Below are 20,648 nucleotides of genomic sequence, written 5' to 3' on the forward strand. Positions count from 1 at the left end.
ATTATCCTGTTATTTTAAGGGTCAATTACCATCCTTTGTTTTTCTTTTGGCATTGATGTATTTATAATTCTTTTGTGATTTATTTCAATGTCATTGTTGATTTTTTTTTTCAGTAGCTTATTTTGCTAGCTTCATTTCTTTTTTTACATTTCCTATTGACATCTTTTTGTTCCTAAATAGCTATTTCTGTATTCCCAGCTGTCAAGGTTTCAAATGCCCTTTATTTTTGTTTTATTATACTTTGTACTGTCTTATTTATCCATAGTGATTTCTTTTTATTTCTGGACATTTTATTACCAGAGGATATAAATTTTCCACAAGAATTTAGTAGTATATCCTTAAACTTGCCGCTTTTATGTGCAGTATCCCCAGTTACCATAACGTGGTCCCAATCTACATGGTTAAGTTCTCCCTTAATTTGTTAAAATTAGATTTCTTAAAATTTCAGGTTTTAGCATTTGCCTTTTAAAATGTTCAATTGAATATTACATTGAAACTTACCATATTATGGTCACTGCTGCCCAAGTGCTCCCAGACCTGTAGATCTGAAATTTTACCTGGTATATTTGATAGGACCCAATTCAGCAAATTATCGTCCCTGGTTGGTTCATATACCAACTGAGAGACTTAATTGTCTTGAATTGTAAATAAAAACTTGCAGCTTTAAACAAAGCCAGAAGGTTCAATGTTCCACTGAATGTCTGGATAGTTGAAATCACCCATAATAAGTGCCCAGTTATTATTTGCTGCCCTTTCAATTTGCTGCAGAATTTCATCCACTTCCTGTTCTGCTATTTTAGGAGGGTTATAGCAAACTCCAGTTAGCAGCTTTCCATTATTGCCCTCCCAGTGTACATTTATCCATACTGACTCTACATTGCCACAGCTCCTCTCATTGTGCACAGGTTTTAAGTTAGATTTAACAAATATGCACACCCTTATACCTTTTTTGTCTTTCCTATCCTTTCTGAATGTAATGTAACTGTGACGCCTTGGCTGGGCCAGGTAGTCACAAATAGGGCTCTGCATTACACCTGTCCCTGCTAGGTAACACACAGCCAACCATTTAAACCCTAGTCACCCCCCTCAAGGCTTGATGGACACACAAGGGGGCGGAACCAGGTGGTTGGAAGACGCCCACCGAGGAGTTCAGAGAGCCTGGGGCGGGAAAGTAAACAGTACAGGTTGAAAGTTCAAGTTGGAGAGGTGTGTGGGCTGGAGCTGTGTGCAGCTCCAGGAGAACAGAAAAAACAATTTGAGAAGGTGCCAGGGTAGGAGCCCTGGTACCTTTGGCTAGGAGGCAGACGGCAGTCTCCGTCTGCAGGAGCCGGGAAGACGGCTCGGTGGAACCGAGGTGGACCGGCACAGGGTTTTAGCCCGCCGGTACCGACCCGGGGAACTGACTCGGAAACCGGAGCACAGAGGGGGGTACTCAGACCCTGAAGCTAGGTCCAGAAGCTACTGGGGGCTAGCTAATTAACTGATTGCGGCAAGGACTAGAGGTCCTGTCCCACCCAAAGTCCCGACTGAAGGCAACAGCCCAACGAGGGGGATAAGCAGCCACCACCACAGCTCAGAGATCCCACGGGCTAGTGTCTGCGGGCAAAGGACTCCTTAGGCGACCACAAGCCGGGAACGGACTCCTGAAGTTACAAGCACAGGCAGTCCACCATCCAACACAGGTGCGGGAGAAAGACAGAGACCACCAGCCGGGTGGGGAACCAGAGTGAAGCCAGCTGCGGGCACCGACCACCATCACCTTGGTTTACCAGAGACTCGTGTGTTTACTAATAGTGAGTACAACAGCACCCTCCGGTCGCCCATCTCCCTGCACCGCCAAATACCCCCAACGGGTCCCGGGGCCACCATCCCTGCCCACGGAGGGGTTAACAACTTGCTGCCGAACATCTCCCCCAGGTGCCCTGTAACTGCAGCGGTGGTGTCCACCTTCACCACATCCCGTGGGTGGCGTCACGAACTTAACACGACTCCGGCCGTACATCTATGTCCCCAAACCACAACCCCCCTTTCAGTTGAAGTGACCGCGAGACCCCCGGGTCCGGAGACCCTCGAGCCACCCACTGAAGGTCCGGATCCGAGCAGCTCGGCTGCCGAGCACGGGGCGGTACACCTCAATTTCTGGCATCACGAACAGGATTCTTACCCATCCACTTACCTTGTGGAAGTGCGCCTTGTATTGAAGCCAGCGGTGATCCGTTGCGAAATTTTCAGAATCCGCCATCTTGTCGCGTTCTTGTGGGCTCGAAAATTCCCACCCAAGGTCTCCTTCCCCGAGAAAGGGCGCAAAGCTGAAGCCCAGCCCCCTGGGAACACAGCCGTAAGAAAAGCCGGAAGTCGCAAAACGAAACTTACCGGACGGCTAGTGGAGTGCGCGAAAAGACCAAGGGGGGGCAGGTGAAGATTCTGCGACATGTGACCGAGCAGATAAAGGGCAGGTACTCCAGGACCCTGCCACCCTTCTGGTTCCTGGACCCCGAGAGAGCGACATGGCTGACCCGTCCGACAAGCCCGGAGCACCGGAGCCCGCACCCGGAACAGCGGTGTGGGTGGAAGCCCGGACCACTCAGATGTGTCGCCGGATACAGGCCCAGGCACGATTCCTGATGGAGCGGTGGATAGCCGAGATAGAGGAGCTGGCTGCGGCTGTGCGAGCACGCGAAGTGGAGGGCACCTTGGAGGAGCAGGTAAGCGACCCACGCCCCTATGTCCCCGAGGGATCGGCCGATCAGGCTGAGGGTCTGCCCTGGCGGGCCAGGTATTCACAAATAGGGCCCTGCATTACACCTGTCCCTCATAGGTAACACACAGCCAACCATTTAAACCCTAGTCACCCCCCTCAGGGCTTGATGGACACACCAGGGGGCAGAACCAGGCGGTTGAAAGACGCCCACTGCGGAGTTCAGAGAGCCTGGGGCGGGAAAGTAAACAGTACAGGTTGAGAGTTCAAGTTGGAGAGGTGTGTGGGCTGGAGCTGTGTGCAGCTCCAGCAGAGGAGAAAAACCAATTTGAGCAGGTGCCAGGGTAGGAGCCCTGGTACCTTTGGCTAGGAGTCAGACGTCGGTCTCCGTCTGCAGGTGCCGGGAAGAGGGCTCAGTGGAACCGAGGTGGACCAGGACAGGGTTGTAGCCCGCCGGTACCGACCCGGTGAACCGACTCGGAAACCGGAGCACAAAGGGGGGTACTCAGACCCTGAAGCTAGGTCCAGAAGCTACTGGGGGCTAGCTAATTAACTGATTGCAGCCAGGACTAGAGGTTCTGTCCCACCCAAAGTCCTGACTGAAGGCAACAGCCTAACGAGGGGGATAAGCAGCCACAGCCACGGCTCAGAGATCCCACGGGCCAGCGTATGCGGGCAAAGGACTCCTTAGGCGACCACAAGTCGGGAGCGGACTCCTGAAGTTGCAAGCACAGGCAGTCCACCATCCAACACAGGTGCGGGAGAAAGACAGAGACCACCAGCCGGGTGGGGGACCAGACTGCAGCCGGCTGTGGGCTCCGACCACCATCACCTTGGTTTACCAGAGACTCGTGTGTTTACTAATAGTGCATACAACAGCACCCTCCAGTCGCCCATCTCCCTGCACCGCCAAACATCCCCAACTGGTCCCTGGGCCACCATACCTGCCCACAGAGGGGTTAACAACTTGCTGCCGAACATCTCCCCCCGGTGCCCCGTAACTGCAACGGTGGTGTCCACCTTCACCACATCCCATGGGTGGCGTCATGAACTTAACACGGCTCCGGCCGTACATCTACGTCCCCAAACCACAACCGCCCTTTCAGTTGAAGTGACCGCGAGACCCCCGAGTCCAGAGACCCTCGAGCCACCCACTGAAGGTCCGGATCCGAGCGGCTCGGCTGCTGAGCACGGGGCGGTACATAACCCTCTATGTTTGTCAACCAATCATGGTTTTTGTCCAGTCAGGTTTCTGTAATGCTCACCACGTTGTAATCCGTGAATGATATAAGTCACCCACTCATTCATTTTGTTTGCAAGACTTCTTGCATTTGCCAGCAGACATATAATACTATTAATACATTTCTTACTCCTTGTAATTTCTGCACACCTGCATCATGCTGCTAAGATGAACACAAGGTGATTTGAAGTGAAGAGACGATCGTCAATAGACTAGGCTCCGATGGGTGCAAATGGGTCTGTAAGAAACCAAGGAAAAAGGGTCTAAGAGAATGAGAAATTGAAGAAACAATTGTGGCGCCCTGGACTAGCCAGGTAGCCACAGACAAAACACACACACAGTTACATTAGTCAGACACAAAACCCTTGTTGCCTCCCTCCAGGGCCTGATGTCCACACCAGGTGGGGCGGAGCCAGGCGGTTGGCCCCACCCACCGAGGAGTTCACAGGCCTGGAGGCAGGAAAGGCAGTAGATGAGTTCAGGAGGTGACAGTGAGAGGTCACGTACTGCAGGTGTCTGGGTAGGAGCCCAGGCACTGACAGCAAGGTTGGCAGATGGTGGTGGCCGTCTGCAGGAGTTGGTGGAACTCCGCAGAGCTGTAAGGACTGGGGCTGGGTGGTGGCCCGCCGGTACCGAATCGGGGAACGGAGTGAAGCTAAGCACATAGGCAGGGCCATCGAACCCCGACCAGGCTTGGAGCCGCCGTCAATAGTCATATCCGAATGTGACAGGAACCCCTGGGGTTCCGTAACAACCAAGTCCTGATTGAAGGCAACCGCTCACACCGTAAGGATACACAGCCACCACCACCGGCTAAAAATCCAAGGGCCAGCGCCTGCGGGCAAAACAGGCTCCTCCGGTATCTATACACTGGGGAGCGGACTACCGTTGGGAAGCCATTGGAGTCAACTCAGTACACAAAGATGCAGGGAGAGACAGCCACCATCACCTGTCCAGGGAGAGACACTGCAGCCAGCTGCGGGACCTGTCCATCCAGCCGTTTGGTTTACCGGAGACTTTGTGCATCTTTTGCTGAATGAGTACACCCGTGCCATCCGGCACCGCACCGCGCTGTCCCTGCAACCCTGCACCTCACCGACCATGCCTCCCCATCATACCCCCGGACCCCGGGACCACCAACCCCTACCCACGGAGGGGGAAAACAACATCCCAGCTGTTCCCTACCATCGCTCCCGGGATCCCCTTCACCAGCAGCGGTGGTGCCCACTTTCACCACAACCCGTGGGTGGCGTCACGGACTAAATCCCCAAACAAACCACCCCCTTTTCACTCACGGGCGAGGAGCGTCGCTCGAGTCCCCGGATCCGGCCCACCGCTCGAGCCACCGAGCAGCAGCAGCAGCGCCGGACCCGAGCGTTAGCGAGCGCAGCGCCCCGCTGCCCGCGACAACTTGGCATCACGAACAGGATCCTACCCATCTACTTACCAGTAGAAGTGCGCCTTGCAGTCTCCGCCGGTGGTGACCGGCCGAAAAATTTGAAGCGCCACCATCTTTGGCGCGAAGATTTCCCGCCTCGAGTGTCTTCCCCGAGCAGGGAAGGCACAAAAGCAAAGCCCCGCCCCCAACAAGCGGAAGTGCTAAAGAGAACCAAGGGGGGGGGCGGGTGAAAGCCTGCCTCATTTAAGCCGAGGCCATAAAAAGCCAGGACGCCAGGACTCTGCAAGACATAACGGGTTCCTGGAAGCAGCTTGCAACATGTCCGCACCACCTAAGAGGCCCGAGTCTCCGGAGCCTGCCCCCGGGACGGTGGCGTGGCTGAAAACCCAAGTGATGCTGCTGTGCTTTCGTAACCGGGCCCAGGTACGGGACCTGCTGGATCGCTGGACCGCTGAGATGGAGGAGTTGGCTGCGGTCGTGCGGGCGCATGAAATAGACGCCATGCTAGAGGAGCTGGTGAGTGACCCACGCCCTTATGTCCCCGAGGGACCGGCCGCTGCGGCTGAAGGACCCGGTCTACCTCTGGTCCCAGCAGAGCCCGCTCCATCGCCCGTGCTGGCCGCCCGTACGACTCCACTCAGGCCACCGCCCCTGATGGAGGTGGCGGAGTCCGTGCTGCCCCGCCGGGGCCAGGATGCCCGTGAGGACGCCAGCCAACCAATAGCTGGAGCGGTTGACTTAGAAGAACCGATGGCGGGCCTCCGTACACCTACCGATGACGGATCACTTGCCACTGAAGAACCACAAGTCTGGGCTCAGCTAGAAACCGTTGCTGTCCTGCCGGGTCCCACCATTAGCCCCCTGGAGTCAGATGACAGTGGCTCGGGGGCTGACACGGAGCCTGTCTCGGAGGAGGAGGAAATCTTCGGCTTCTATGACATGAAGACCACTTACAGCCCTCGGAGTGGAAATAATGGATGCCGGGCAGCCATTTCCCATCGCGCCTGCCGTGCGCTGGAGGGGCTGGAACCCATGGTTCTTCACTTGGAGCCGGGTGAGGAGTACGAAAGGGAGCAATAGTTTGAGCAGTTCACCGTTGAACCCTGTTGTCCCTGTTGGGACCCTCAGCCCTTTGTTCTTTCCGTTAAATGAAAATGAATCACTCCGAAAAAATCACCAGATTACCGTCCGAGAAGAGAACTGTCCCCGTTTGGACTGGAGTTGCCCTGTTGTTAAGTTCATCCCCATACCCACATGAGAATCTCCTCATGAACATGGCCGAGAACTAGCAGGCCACCCACGGACTTGTGGGTCTGTAAATAATGTTGTGGGATGGATACCATTGCCGCCTCTGGAGAGGCTGATTTGGAGGATGGGCCTGGAGGAAAGGGATGGCCCAGGCCCGCCACTACCATAACCAGTAGCGATCCTCCGGGGGTCAGGGGTCCCCCTTGGACGTGGGGTCCCTGAAGTGACAGTCGGGTGCGAGTTACCATAACCGTTACCGCTGGGGCAGCCTGAACCTGGACTGGGGCAAAGGGGTGCTGCCCACTTCTTAGGAGCAGCATCAGGGCTAGGCTGCTTGGGTGGGAGAGCGGAAGACATCCGTCTGTCCGTTATTAAACATGTTGATGTGTGTTGTAACGTTTAAGAAGACCTAAAGTATGCTTATGTTTTATGCATTACCGTTTTACCATGTTATTTATATTTTTACAGTTTGAAAAATAAAACCGGTGATGGACGGGCAGCCCGCGGACGGTCTGCATTTTACCAAGGGGGAATGTGGCACCCTGGACTAGCCAGGTAGCCACAGACAAAATACACACACATCCCCACCCCCAGAGAGTTACATTAGTCAGACACAAAACCCTTGTTGCCTCCCTCCAGGGCCTGATGTCCACACCAGGTGGGGCGGAGGCAGGTGGTTGGCCCCACCCACCGAGGAGTTCACAGGCCTGGAGGCGGGAAAGGCAGTAGATGAGTTCAGGAGGTGACAGTGAGAGGTCACGTACTGCAGGTGTCTGGGTAGGAGCCCAGGCACTGACAGCAAGGTTGGCAGACGATGGTGGCCGTCTGCAGGAGTTGGTGGAACTCCGCAGAGCTGTAAGGACCAGGGCTGGGCGGTGGCCCACCGGTACCGGACCGGGCAATGGAGTGAAGCTAAGCAGTCAGGCAGGGCCATCGGTTCCTGACCAGGCTTGGAGCCGCCGTCAATAGTCAAATCCGAATGTGACAGGAACCCCCGGGGTTCCCTAACAACCAAGTCCTGATTGAAGGCAACCGCTCACACCATGAGGATACACAGCCACCGCCACCGGCTAGCAATCCAAGGGCCAGCGCCTGCAGGCAAAACGGGCTCCTCCGGTATCTATACACCGGGGAGCGGATTACCGTTGGGAAGCCATTGGAGTCAACTCAGTACACAAAGGTGCAGGGAGAGACAGCCATCATCAAAATATAAAAATAAAATATAAATATAATATTACCAGTTATGTATATTAGATTTTATGACAGGGTGTTGATCCAGGGAACTAGTCTGATTGCCGTATGTGGAGTCAGGAAGGAATTTTTTTCCCCATTGGAGCTTATTTGACACATTGGGGTTTTTTTGCCTTCCTCTGGATCAACATGTTAGGCTACAGGTTGAACTAGATAGACTTAGAGTCTCCCTTCAACCTTAAAAACTATGAAACTATGAAACTATGAAACCTGTCCGGGGAGAGACACTGCAGCCGGCTGCGGGACCCATCCATCCAGCCATTTGGTTTACCGGAGACTTTGTGCATCTTTTGCTGAGTGAGTACACCCGTGCCATCCGGCACCGCACCGCGCCGCGCTGTCCCTGCAACCCTGCACCTCACCGACCCTGCCTCCCTATCACACCACCAGGCCCCGGGACCACCAACCCCTACCCACGGAGAGGGAAAACAACATCCCAGCTGCTCCCTACCATCGCTCCCGGGATCCCCGTCACCAACAGCAGTGGTGCCCACCTTCACCACAACCCGTGGGTGGCGTCACGGACTAAATCCCCAAACAAACCACCCCCTGTTCACTCACGGGCGAAGAGCGCCGCTCGAGTCCCCGGATCCGGCCCACCGCTCGAGCCACAGAGCAGCAGCAGCAGCGCCGGACCCGAGCGTTAGCGAGCGCAGCGCCCCACCGCCCGCGACACAATCAAGTTCAGTGGAGGAAGCCTGACGATATGTTGGTGTTTCACAGCCAAAGGTGTTGGATACTTGACCAGGATCAATGGTAGTCACAATACTGAGCTATATGTGAGTATTCTACAAGATGAGTTACTTCGGACACTCGAGTACTATGGAAAAGGACAACCTAGTGTTATAACAGGACAATGACCTGAAGCACATGTTGAAATTGTTGAAGAAATGGTTCAATAACAATGAAGTAGAGGTGCTGGATTGCCCCCCCAGTCCCCAGACTGGGAACAGACTAATCGAACACTTGTAGGTAGAGTTAAAAAAAAGCTGGATACATTCCCAAGTCAGCTGATTATAGTACCCCAAGGGGCAGGTGTTTTAACCTACTCGTTGCTGGGCCGTGGATGCAGATCCTCTGCGATGTCACGGGGTACACTGGCCTGGTTCCGTTACCGCAAGGCATACAGAAAAGATTGTGGAGGGTGGTAGTTAGGAAAGTCTTTAGATGATCGGGGCACCACCTGCGGTATGTGGCCAGGTAACAGCCGCCGCTGCTGTCGCTGTCCTCTGGGGCAGATGTCACTGCAGCTAGGGTAGATTTGCTTCCCACAGGTGAAGCTAGGCCCCAGGGATATGATGACAGTGGAACGAAGTAATACGTTGGGGGTGCAAGGCTGAGGACGACGGTAAGAACTGGACGACACAGGTTGGAATCTCCTTTTACCTTTTACTGGTATCCAGTGAAGTCCAGGAGTTGGTGGCCTGGTCAGCCTGGAAGAAGCAGGGGGATTTCTCTCTGCCCGGTGGTTATAAGCCTCCTTGTAGATCGCTGTGGCCTGATGCTGCACAGTGTCCCTTTTTCTAAGTGTGTTAAGTCTTCCATCTGACGGGTAGTGTGAGCCAATACTGGGGCCCACTCTGTAACAGTGACTCCGGGCTCTTTCTTGCCACTTCGCCTCCGGATTTTAGGTGGGCCAAAAGTGGTGAATTCTTCTGCCCTCCAGCATTACTACTGGACCGTTAGCACCCAGTAGTCTGGGATGCCGGTGTCCCACTCTATGTGCTCGGTCCTGGAGAGCTGGGCAGCAGCTCTCAGAGAGCGACCGTTCTCTTTGCTTTGTACTACTGTTTTGAGATCTCCCTTCCTGTTACTCCCTAATCCCTTCTCCAGGTCAGTATGTGCAGAGAGGCTTCCTTCAACACAGGTTATGAACTCCCCCTACTGGCCGGAGGAGGAAGTGGTATTGGATGTTAGCGTACCTGGCAAAGATTTTCCCACTGCTTTCAAGCATGGCATTTCCCCCAGTGATGAGAACATTGCCACTGTGGCTCCCAGAACCACTGGGGTGCCACATGATCACTATGCATTAACTTTAGGACCCTGTAGAACAGACCTGGGATCAGATTTCGGTCGAGACTTGCTCGAATCTTATCTATAGCATGCCCAGAAGAATTCAGGCAGTGTTAAAAGCCAAAGGAGATTTACTCAGATGATTTTCTATAAAATGAAGGTACTTTCGTGCTCAAAGCTGTGGTTGATGTTGAGATAATGAGCCTGAAAGTCAAAAGTTCAAAATATTTTTATTCTTTTGCTTTTCACTGTATGCACCTTTTTGCACAGACTTCCTATCCCAGCCATAATTAATCTCCCTGGTCGATTCTAAAGATTTTTCTTTATTTTTGGGAACATCTAGAAAGATGCTACAGTTGCTACACATAATAAACAATAAACAATCTTTTTTATGAACTCTGTGGGATCAGACAGTAACTTCTAATAGTATATCTATTACTTTTTGCCCCCATGTCCGTGTGTGACTTCGGGCACGGTGTGCATCATTTATTTGTTTCTTCAGGCCAGTGTCCCTCACTCCACTGCGGGTCCCTGTCAAAGATGGAGTAGTAAAACATGCCACACCAGAGTTCTCTTAGCGAAACAAACTTGAAAAGTTTATTCTTCACACTACTATGACAGACATGGTCTTGACTTATCATTCTTCTGCTGTTACTTTGAGGTTCTCTTTCGACCTATCCCTGCTATCTTGGATTTCGTAATTAAGCTGTCAGGTCTGTGTCTCTGTTCTCCTTCTTTTTCTCACCGTGCCTGCTTCTGAGCACTGGTTGCTGACTGGTCATACAACTTCCCTGATCCCGCCAGAGTGAGCCGTAGGCCCTGACCTCTCAAGGTTACCTCAGAGTTTCCTATCTGGCCTTGACATGTTTTCTCTTACTTGAACCCTATTCAGAACTGTCACCCAAAGAGGGCTGTACCAATAGCCAATCCACTTTCTACCTGTCATTCCTCCACCAAGCTCAACCGTATCTTATCTAACATCTAACCTACTGCTGCTCCTGCCCAACCACTAGATAGCACCGGCCGCTGCACAGACCTGTCTGTGATTCCTTGAGGCCTACATTTTTCTAACAGCAGTGCATATTATCATATACATTTTAATACTTAACACCTACAATATGCTTAGTAAAAAACACATCTTTTACAATCAGGAAAATGGTATAAACAGTATGAGGAGGTGACCATCTTTTACATATGTGTGTAGTGTGCAAAAGGCTAAAAACCATGTGCTACATCTGTGGCTCAGACACACATAATTACACATTAAAAGTTATTAAGTAACAGCTAGTAGTCTGATTTTGTTATCCATTGCCGATAGATAAACTATTCCTTAGGGGTGCTTCACACACAGCGAGCTCGCTGCCGAGATCGCTGCTGAGTCACGCTTTTTGTGACGCAGCAGTGACCTCATTAGCGATCTCGCTGTGTGTGACACTGAGCAGCGATCTGGCCCCTGCTGCGAGATCGCTGCTCGTTACACACAGCCCTGGTTCGTTTTCTTCAAAGCCGCTCTCCTGCTGTGACACACAGATCGCTGTGTGTGACAGCAAGAGAGCGACAAATGAAGCGAGCAGGAGCAGGAGCCGGCGTCTGACAGCTGAGGTAAGCTGTATCCAAGATAAACATCGGGTAACCAAGGTGGTTACCCGATATTTACCTTAGTTACCAGCATCTGCAGCTCTCACGCTGCCTGTGCTGCCGGCTCCGGCTCTCTGCACATGTAGCTGCTGTACACATCGGGTTAATTAACCCGATGTGTACAGCAGCTAGGAGAGCAAGGAGCCAGCGCTAAGCAGTGTGCGCGGCTCCCTGCTCTCTGCACATGTAGCTGCATTACACATCGGGTTAATTAACCCGATGTGTACTGTAGCTATGGTAGGAGAGCAAGGAGCCAGCGCTCAGTGTGCGCGGCTCCCTGCTCCCTGCACACACAGCTGTGCGCTGGTAACTAATGTAAACATCGGGTAACCATACCCGATGTTTACCTTAGTTACCAGTCTCCGCAGCTTCCAGACGGCAGCTCCGTGCAAGCGCAGCGTCGCTTGCACGTCGCTGCTGGCTGGGGGCTGTTCACTGGTCGCTGGTGAGATCTGCCTGTTTGACAGCTCACCAGCGACCATGTAGCGATGCAGCAGCGATCCTGACCAGGTCAGATCGCTGGTCGGATCGCTGCTGCATCGCTAAGTGTGAAGGTACCCTTACAGTGAATTTCAGACCAAAGATCATTTATCATCCTCACAGTTAAACTACAGAAATCGTCAGTAACCCTTTAGAAATTCTGTGGCATTTCTTCATCTAGAAAAAATCTCATGCCAAGTTTTCCAGTTACTTACAGTAGCAATAAATGTATATGACCACTACTCATATAGAGAGCTCAGTAGTTCCTCCATTGGGCATGTATCATACAGAATTCAGATTGGGTAATGAGATGGTTTATTAGTGTTTCTGGTTTATCAAGCATAATTGCTAGTAATACAACCAAAGAGGTTTTTATCATACAGAGGCATTTGGGCATTGAAAGCTAAGCAGTTAATGACTACGGCTTTATTTTTTCTTCTAGGGATTTAAATATTTTTCTGAAAGACATATAGATATTCAACATAAATGAGCATGCACTGGTCAGAACATAACCATAGACGAAGGCATTTCACTATACATTATTAAGTTTGCCTTTCAGCAAAGAAAAGGCATAAAATCTTATAAGAAACTGGTTTAATGAAACAGGAGAGAAATTCTTTGAACCATGGTTGCTTGGGAACTTTAAGCCTGCTTATAAAAGTTACAGTGTGAAACTAGAACCACAGTAAAATAATATATTTTAGAGTTTTTACTTAAAGCAATATAACCTAAAACAGGAGTGTCAAGCTCATTTTCACTAAGGGCCACATCAGCATTACGATTACCTTCAAAGGGTCACTTGTAATTGTAAGGGCTCATGCAGATCTCCATGCAACATGGTACAAGCATGGACTGCAATGCAAAAACTGGCCAGTGGCTATACGAGAGCTACCTCTAGGTAGTTGGGCTATACAAGAGCTGTCCTTGGGTAGTAGGGCTATATGACAGCTGTCCCTGGGTAGTAGGGCTATACGACAGCTATCACTGGATAGCAGTGTTATACGGCAACTGTCCATGTGCAGTAGGGCTATTTGAGAGCTCATTCTAGGTAGTAGGGCTATACAACAGCTGTAATTGGGTAGCAGGACTCTAAGATAGCTGACCTCTGGTAGTAGGGCTATATGAGAGCTGTCCCTGGGTAGTAGGGCTATACGAGAGCTGTCCCTTGGTTGTAGAACTGTATGAGAGCTGTCCAAAAGAGAAGAATGAAAAAGGTGGCTCTCACCAATATGCACCGCCCCCGTGACAGCAGCTGGGCTGCCGCTGTAGCTTAGATCCGGATCCGCGGTGGCTCGAGGGGTCTCCGAACCCGGGAGTCACGTGGCCACTCGATTAGAAGAGGGGGGATATGTACAGGGGGGTTTTGGAAAGTTTGTGACGCCACCCACGGTGCGTGGTAATGTGAGGGACCACTGCTGCCGTTGGGGAGCCCGGTGATGATAGTGTGGCAGCCTGATGTTTAACCCCTCTGTGGGTAGGGGGTTTGTGTCCTGGGCCCCGTTGATGATGGGATGGTATTTGGGTGCTGTTGGGGATAGGAACAGGGGTTTTCAATGTACTCAGTCCTGGAATAACTACACTGACAGCTTGTAAACCAGAATTCTGAGTTCCGCTGCAGATTTGTGGGGAGCACGCTTGGATCTGTGCCCTTAGTGTTGCTGTTAGCCTGTGGCTCTGTCCTTGGCACCTTCGTCTCTGTTGGACCCGTGGGTATAAAACTCTTCGGGTCCCGCTCACCCGTATGGCTAACGGAGTGAGCTTGCTCTCAGGGTACACGCGTAGGATATCTTTGGACTATAGTGGGAAAGTCCTATCCCATCGGTGGGCTAGTACCCCGATTTTGGAGCGGGTTGGGGATGACACTTGCAGTCTTCACCCCCGTCGGGTAAATTATCGAAACGCGTGAAGCTACTTTCCGGCCTGGGGTCCACATACCCTGTCGTGCCCTTTCCCCTGCCCGGTGATAGCTGAAGGCCGCCAGCTGCCCTCCTCGGCAGTCCGTGCCCCTTGATACTGTCCCCTGTGACTGCGATTCCAGCTCCTACCAGGACCAGACCAACGTCTGCCACCTAGTACACAGGAGCTCTCCTCCGTGACCTCTCCCTCCAAGTGAGTCACTTCACCTCCTCTCCTCTAACTCTCCACTGCTCATCTCCCCAAACTCAACTGCTCAACTGTCACTTTCCTCACTCTCCCCTCACCAACCCCCCATGTGGGCGGCCCTATTTCCTTCAGGCCCCCCAATGGTGTGTCTGGTAGGTTAAAGTGGGAAGTGTTCCTAGTATTTTGATTGGTTAAGCTGTTAGCAACACCAAAGGACCAGGATCTGTAACCAAGGAGGGTGGATACTGTGTAGAAGGGCAGATTGCACAATACCCTGTGACGACCTGATAGGCCAGGGTGTCACAACTACATTTAAAAGTCCTTTAATTTCTTCAAAATATTAAAACATGCAGGTGGCTAGATGCGGGCCTGGACTATGGCTGTTTCGTGCAAGAATGCGCTTCTAAAGGTCCTGACTATAAAAGAGCTTCCCTGGATAGTGGTAGAATGGCTATACGATCGCTGTTCCTAAACACTAAGGCTATACAACAGCTGCCCCTGGGTAGTAGGGCTATACTGAAGCTGTCTCTGGGTAGTAGGGCTAAAAACGCTGTCCCTGGGTAGTAGGGCTAAGTGCACTGTCTTTGCTTAATATGGTTAAGAACACTGTCCCTGATTAATAGCTCAAATTGCGCTGTCACTGTTTGTAGGGCTAAGGACGCTGCACCTGAGTTGTAGGGCTAAGGGAGTTGTGCCTAGGTTGTAGGGCTAAGGGCACGTTCCTGGGTTGTAGGACTAATGGTACTGTTCTGGACCTCAGAGTCCAAGATAGACTGCTCCTAGTGCCAAGTACTGGCTGCATCTGCTCAAAATCTTTGATAGAACCTGCGCTTTCATTGCTTTTGCTTGACCCCATACTAAGTACTGTCTGCCTACATGTTTATTTACAGGTTCAAAGATGGACACCACCTTTGTTAAATGCATGCTGACTTTGTCTCCTCTATTTCAAAGATGACACCTGCTTTTTGTATTGATGTTGTTCCATATACTAAACACTGGTTGCATTGACACAAAATGCAGCCAGTTCATAGTACAGTTTGTGGTGCCAACATAGAGGAATGATGACATCTTGGATTTTGAGTTTCAGCACACACGTTCACACTGAACTTTTAATGGAATCTGTCAACCTTTTTAGCTTTTGAGTCTTTAAACTCGTCAAAGAGTTGGATATTGACTAAAAGAACCACTTAATATGGTGGTTATGGTGGTCTCCTTAAAAAGAGCCACTTCTTGGCTAGGTCCTTCCCGGAGGGATATCTGGCTATTTTCTGTGTCGAGACTCCTAACAGAGGCTCCACGGACATTTTTTGATTTGCATACTTCCCAGGGGGCAATGCACCTAGGATTTCACTGTGTTCAGCGCCTTTGCTGGCTGTTAGCAGTGTTTTGTCCTCTGCACATCAAAATTTAAAATAGTGCCTGAAGAAAAGTGGAACGCTGCAGAGGAGAGACGGCAAGTGGAATGTGCAGGAGCAGGATTTCTGAACACGCACCTGTCATCAAAGGGAGAATGAATAGAAGGGGAAGAGAAATCTAGTATAAAAAAAGACCACATGAGTAGAGTTGAGCGCGGTTCGCAGTTCGAGGTTCTCCAGTTCTAGGCTCGAGTGATTTTGGGGCCTGTTCTAGATCGAACTAGAACTCGAGCTTTTTGCAAAAGCTCGATAGTTCTAGAAATGTTCGAGAACGGTTCTAGCAGCAAAAAAACAGCTAATTCCTAGCTGGCTTTCCGCTGTAATAGTATAAGTCACTCTGTGACTCACACTATTATGACATTTCAGTGTATAGTGTGCGTGAACAGCGCCTTCAGATCACTGCTGTTTGTATAATGGCGATCGCCATTTTTTTTTTTTTTTTCCTTGTCTTCCTTCCCTAAGCGCGCGCGTCTTGTGGGGCGGGCCAGCATGTCAGCCAATCCCAGACACACACACAGCTAAGTGGACTTTTAGCCAGAGAAGCAACGGCATGTGTGATAGGATGTCCATGTCACATGTCCCTGCATTATAAAACCGGACATTTTCCTCCAGGACGCCATTATCTCTTCTGCGTCTTTGGTGTCAGACATCACTGTCGCAGCTCCGTCCTTTGTCCTATCGCTGATACAGCTGTATGCGCTCCATACACAGCGCTGGACAGCTTAGGGAGAGCACTTTCTATCAGTCCTTTTAAGGGCTCAAACCGGCAGGGTCAGAGCCATAGGTGACAGGTCCTGAAAACAGAGACAGCGTCTGTGTAGCAAAGGTCAGGGATTTCCTCCCTGCATTTCCCTATTAGGAGGGAATAGAAAGGCAGGCTTCCTTTCCTCTACCCAGAGCCCCACAATCCTGGCACTGTACCCTCCTGTCCTCTGCACACTCCAACTCATTATAACTAAGCCATTATACTAGCAAACACTCAGTGTACCTAGTGGCATCCTAAACGTGGCTATTGGACATTTGTCTAGTCCCACTAATGCAAAGACATTTGCAGCACCTCTGCCTGCATTGCACACTCCAACTCATTATAACTAAGCCATTATACTAGCAAACACTCAGTGTACCTAGTGGCATCCTAAACGTGGCAATTGGACTTTGCTATAGTCCCACTAGTGCAAATACATTTGCAGCACCTCTGCCTGCATTGCACACTCCAACTCATTATAACTAAGCCATTATACTAGCAAACACTCAGTGTACCTAGTGGCATCCTAAACGTGGCTATTGGACATTTGTCTAGTCCCACTAGTGCAAAGACATTTGCAGCACCTCTGCCTGCATTGCACACTCCAACTCACTCACACACTCCAACACTCCTAAAATATTCTTTAACTACATAAACAGTAAAAAACTGAAAAGCGATAGTGTTGGCCCCCTTAAAAATAGTCTTGGTGAAATGGTGGAAGGGGATGAGGGTAAAGCCAACCTGCTGAATGACTTTTTTTCTACGGTTTTTATACAAGAAAATGCCATGGCAGATGACATGACCAGTGATGCCATAAATTCACCCTTGAATATTACCTGCTTAACCCAGCAGGAAGTACGCCGCCGCCTCGAAATCACTAAGGTTGACAAATCTCCGGGCCCGGATGGCATACACCCCAGAGTACTACAGGAATTGAGTTCTGTGATAGATAGACCATTATTTTTAATCTTCTCAGATTCCTTAATAACAGGGTCGGTACCGCAGGACTGGCGCATAGCAAATGTGGTGCCAATATTCAAAAAGGGGACAAAAACTGAGCCGGGAAATTATAGGCCGGTAAGTTTAACCTCTACGGTTGGTAAAATCCTTGAGGGTTTCTTGAGAGATGCTATACTGGAGTATCTCAAGAAAAATAACCTTATGACAGAGTATCAACATGGGTTTATGAGGGATCGATCCTGTCAAACTAATTTGATCAGCTTCTATGAAGAGGTAAGTTCAAGCCTGGACCAGGGAAATGCAGTGGATGTTGTGTATATGGACTTTTCAAAAGCTTTTGATACGGTGCCACACAAAAGGTTGGTACATAAAATGAGAATAATGGGGATAGGGGAAAATATGTGTAACTGGGTTAAAAACTGGCTCAGTGATAGGAAACAAAGGGTGGTTATTAATGGTACGTACTCGGACTGGGTCTCAGTTCATAGTGGGGTACCACAGGGGTCAGTATTGGGCTCGCTTCTTTTCAACATATTTATAAATGACCTTGTTGGGGGCATGCGGAGTAGAATTTCAATATTTGCAGATGATACTAAACTCTGCAGGGTAATCAATACAGAGGAGGATAATTTTATATTACAGGGAGATTTATGTAAATTGGAGGATTGTGCTGAGAAGTGGCAATTGAAGTTTAATGTAGATAAATGTAAGGTCATGCACTTGGGTAGAGGAAATAACATTTATGATTATGTACTTAATTGTAGAACACTGGGTAAAACAGACACAGAAAAAGACTTGGGTGTATGGGTGGATGGTAAACTTCACTTTAGTGGACAGTGTCAGGCAGCTGCTGCCAGGGCTAATAAAATAATGGGATGTATTAAAAGAGGTATAAGTGTTCATGAAAAAAATATAGTTCTACCTCTGTACAAGTCACTAGTGCGACCGCACTTAGAATACTGTGTACAATTCTGGTCACCGATATATAAGAAGGACATAGCTGAACTGGAGAGGGTGCAAAGAAGAGCGACCAAGATTATTAGAGGAATGGGGGGGCTGCAATACGAAGACAGGTTATTAAACTTGGGGTTATTTAGTCTGGAAAAACGAAGGCTTAGGGGAGATCTAATCACAATGTATAAATATATGAGGGGACAGTACAGAGACCTTTCCAAAGATCTATTTACACCTAGGCCTGCGACTGGAACACGGGGGCATCCGCTACGTCTTGAGGAAAGAAGGTTTAATCATAATCACAGACGAGGATTCTTTACTGTACGAGCAGTGAGACTATGGAACTCTCTGCCACATGATGTTGTAATGAGTGATTCACTACTAACATTTAAGCAGAGCCTGGATGCCTTTCTTGAAAAATTTAATATAACCAGTTATGTATATTAGATTTTATGACAGGGTATTGATCCAGGGAGCTAGTCTGATTGCCGGATGTGGAGTCAGGAAGGAAATTTTTTCCCCATTGGAACTTGTTTGCCACATTGGGTTTTTTGCCTTCCTCTGGATCAACATGTTAGGCTACGGGTTGAACTAGATGGACTTAGAGTCTCCCTTCAACCTTAAAAACTATGATACTATGATACTATGATACTATGAACTCATTATAACTAAGCCATTATACTAGCAAACACTCAGTGTACCTAGTGGCATCCTAAACGTGGCTATTGGACATTTGTCTAGTCCCACTAGTGCAAAGACATTTGCAGCACCTCTGCCTGCATTGCACACTCCAACTCATTATAACTAAGCCATTATACTAGCAAACACTCAGTGTACCTAGTGGCATCCTAAACGTGGCTATTGGACATTTGTCTAGTCCCACTAGTGCAAAGACATTTGCAGCACCTCTGCCTGCATTGCACACTCCAACTCATTATAACTAAGCCATTATACTAGCAAACACTCAGTGTACCTAGTGGCATCCTAAACGTGGCTATTGGACTTTGCTATAGTCCCACTAGTGAAAAGACATTTGCAGCACCTCTGCCTGCATTGCACACTCCAACTCATTATAACTAAGCCATTATACTAGCAAACACTCAGTGTACCTAGTGGCATCCTAAACGTGGCAATTGGACTTTGCTATAGTCCCACTAGTGCAAAGACATTTGCAGCACCTCTGCCTGCATTGCACACTCCAACTCATTATAACTAAGCCATTATACTAGCAAACACTCAGTGTACCTAGTGGCATCCTAAACGTGGCTATTGGACATTTGTCTAGTCCCACTAGTGCAAAGACATTTGCAGCACCTCTGCCTGCATTGCACACTCCAACTCATTATAACTAAGCCATTATACTAGCAAACACTCAGTGTACCTAGTGGCATCCTAAACGTGGCTATTGGACATTTGTCTAGTCCCACTAGTGCAAAGACATTTGCAGCACCTCTGCCTGCATTGCACACTCCAACTCATTATAACTAAGCCATTATACTAGCAAACACTCAGTGTACCTAGTGGCATCCTAAACGTGGCTATTGGACTTTGCTATAGTCCCACTAGTGCAAAGACATTTGCAGCACCTCTGCCTGCATTGCACACTCCAACTCATTATAACTAAGCCATTATACTAGCAAACACTCAGTGTACCTAGTGGCATCCTAAACGTGGCTATTGGACATTTGTCTAGTCCCACTAGTGCAAAGACATTTGCAGCACCTCTGCCTGAATTGCACACTCCAACTCATTATAACTAAGCCATTATACTAGCAAACACTCAGTGTACCTAGTGGCATCCTAAAAGTGGCAATTGGACTTTGCTATAGTCCCACTAGTGCAAAGACATTTGCAGCACCTCTGCCTGCATTGCACACTCCAACTCATTATAACTAAGCCATTATACTAGCAAACACTCAGTGTACCTAGTGGCATCCTAAACGTGGCTATTGGACATTTGTCTAGTCACACTAGTGCAAAGACATTTGCAGCACCTCTGCCTGCATTGCACACTCCAACTCATTATAACTAAGCCATTATACTAGCAAACACTCAGTGTACCTAGTGGCATCCTAAACGTGGCAATTGGACTTTGCTATAGTCCCACTAGTGCAAAGACATTTGCAGCACCTCTGCCTGCATTGCACACTCCAACTCATTATAACTAAGCCATTATACTAGCAAACACTCAGTGTACCTAGTGGCATCCTAAACGTGGCTATTGGACATTTGTCTAGTCCCACTAGTGCAAAGACATTTGCAGCACCTCTGCCTGCATTGCACACTCCAACTCATTATAACTAAGCCATTATACTAGCAAACACTCAGTGTACCTAGTGGCATCCTAAACGTGGCTATTGGACATTTGTCTAGTCCCACTAGTGCAAAGACATTTGCAGCACCTCTGCCTGCATTGCACACTCCAACTCATTATAACTAAGCCATTATACTAGCAAACACTCAGTGTACCTAGTGGCATCCTAAACGTGGCTATTGGACTTTGC

Source organism: Anomaloglossus baeobatrachus, chromosome 11, assembly GCF_048569485.1.
Source record: "Anomaloglossus baeobatrachus isolate aAnoBae1 chromosome 11, aAnoBae1.hap1, whole genome shotgun sequence".
Classification (NCBI taxonomy): Eukaryota; Metazoa; Chordata; class Amphibia; order Anura; family Aromobatidae; genus Anomaloglossus; species Anomaloglossus baeobatrachus.